The following is a 2,687-nucleotide window of genomic DNA, read 5'->3' on the forward strand; positions in this document are numbered from 1 at the left end:
CTGCAGGCAAAATGGCGGTGCGCTCGCAGGCCTGGGCAAAAAACCTCCTGGCTGGGTCGGCACCCTGATGGCCCTCCTGAACAGCCCAGGGCCTGGGTGCAGCCCAACGCCCGTCGGGCTCAGACCACCGCAGTGTTGGCCTTGGATTATGTTTGTGTACCTCAGTCTGTCCGATCCCTGGAGTCCGAAACCAAGATGGATGAGCCTCTCCTGACTGGTGGGAGGCCGAGTTCTGAAGTGGCTTCTGTGCAGGAAAGGTGCCGCACAACCGCAGCTGCTTGCCGCCCGGCTGGTCAGCGAAGGTCAGTGGTCGTGGGCGCAGGGACTAACTGGACCCTGTGTCGCCTTGGTTCCACTGCTGATGGCCATTCAGCTGGACCAGCCACTGCTGCACTGCCACCGCCGCCACCAAACTTTAAACAAAACGTTTTAACTCGAAAAGCTTTGGTGTTGCTTTTATGTCTAAGTGTGTAGCCTCAAAAGAGAACGCACAGGAGAGTTTTCTCTCGAAAGAATATGTAAGAATACCACGTTACAAGGAAATACATTGTTGCAGAGTAAAGACAAATATGTACGTACTAGAAATTCTTAAACTTTACGAGAAAATAACACATCGTACAAAATTATCTTGTATTTCCTAAACAACACGTAACTAGAAAAGATTTAGTGTTGCATGTATGACTAAGTGTGTAGCCTCAAAAGAGAATGCACAGGAGAGTTTTCTTTCGAAAGAATAAGTAAAAGTACCACGTTTTAAGGAAATCCTGCATCTTGCGAAATTATCTTGTTTTTCCCAAACAACACGTTTTAACTAGAAAAGCTTTGTTGTTGCGTGTATGTCTAAGAGTGAAGCCTCAAAAGAGTACGCACAGGAGAGTTTTCTCTCAATAGAATTTGTAAGAATACCATGTTACAAGGAAATACAGTGTTGCAGAGTAAAGACAAATACGTACGTATTAGAAATACTTAAGCTTTACGGGAAGAAATAACACATCTTACAAAATTATCTTGTTTTTCCTAAACAACATGTTGTAACTCGAAAAGCTTTCGATATAATTTATTTACATTTCAAATGATTTCCCCTTTTCTAGCCCCTCCCCACTCCCCAAAAGTCCCATAAGCCCCCTTCTCTTCCCCTGTCCTCCCTCCCACCCCTTCCCAGTTCCCTGTTCTGGTTTTGCCGGATACTGTTTCACTGAGACTTTCCAGAACCAGGGACCACTTCTCCTTTCTTCTTGTATCTCATTTGATGTGTGGATTATGTTTTGGGTATTCCAGTTTTCTGGGTTAATAACCACTTATTCGTGAGTGCATACCATGATTCACCTTCTGAGTCTGGGTTACCTCACTTAGTATGATGTTCTCTAGCTCCATCCATTTGCCTAAGAATTTCATGAATTCATTGTTTCTAATGGCTGAATAGTACTCCATTGTGTAGATATACCACATTTTTTGCATCCACTCTTCTGTTGAGGGATACCTGGGTTCTTTCCAGCATCTGGCAATTATAAATAGGGCTGCTATGAACAGAGTAGGGCATGTATCCTTATTACATGGTGGGGAATCCTCTGGGTATATGCCCAGGAGTGGTATAGCAGGATCTTCTGGAAGTGAGGTGCCCAGTTTTCGGAGGAACCGCCAGACTGATTTCCAGAGTGGTTGTACCAATTTGCAACCCCACCAGCAGTGGAGGAGTGTTCCTCTTTCTCCACACCCTCTCCAGCACCTGCTGTTCCTGAATTTTTAATCTTAGCCATTCTGACTGGTGTAAGATGAAATCTTAGGGTTGTTTTGATTTGCATTTCCCTAATGACTAATGAAGTTGAGCATTTTTTAAGATGCTTCTCTGCCATCCGAAGTTCTTCAGGTGAGAATTCTTTGTTTAACTGTGTACCCCATTTTTTAATAGGGTTGTTCGGTTTTCTGGAGTCTAACTTCTTGAGTTCTTTATATATATTGGATATTAGCCCTCTATCTGATGTAGGGTTGGTGAAGATCTTTTCCCAATTTGTTGGTTGCCGATCTGTCCACTTGATGGTGTCCTTTGCCTTACAGAAACTCTGTAACCTTATGAGGTCCCATTTGTCAATTCTTGCTCTTAGAGCATACGCTATTGGTGTTCTGTTCAGAAACTTTCTCCCTGTACCGATGTCCTCAAGGGTCTTCCCCACTTTCTTTTCTATTAGCTTCAGAGTGTCTGGCTTTATGTGGAGGTCCTTGATCCATTTGGATTTGAGCTTAGTACAAGGAGACAAGGATGAATCAATTCGCATTCTTCTGCATGCTGACCTCCAGTTGAACCAGCACCATTTGTTGAAAAGGCTATCTTTTTTCCATTGGATGTTTTTAGCCTCTTTGTCGAGGATCAAGTGGCCATAGGTGTGTGGGTTCATTTCTGGATCTTCAATCCTGTTCCATTGATCCTCCTGCCTGTCACTGTACCAATGCCATGCAGTTTTTAACACTATTGCTCTGTAGTATTGCTTGAGGTCAGGGATACTGATTCCCCCAGATTTTCTTTTGTTGCTGAGAATAGTTTTAGCTATCCTGGGTTTTTTGTTGTTCCAGATGAATTTGATAATTGCTCTTTCTAACTCTGTGAAGAATTGAGTTGGGATTTTGATGGGTATTGCATTGAATCTGTATATTGCTTTTGGCAAAATGGCCATTTTAACTATATTGATTCT

The sequence above is a fragment of the Apodemus sylvaticus genome, unplaced genomic scaffold, assembly GCF_947179515.1.
Source record: "Apodemus sylvaticus unplaced genomic scaffold, mApoSyl1.1 scaffold_269, whole genome shotgun sequence".
Classification (NCBI taxonomy): Eukaryota; Metazoa; Chordata; class Mammalia; order Rodentia; family Muridae; genus Apodemus; species Apodemus sylvaticus.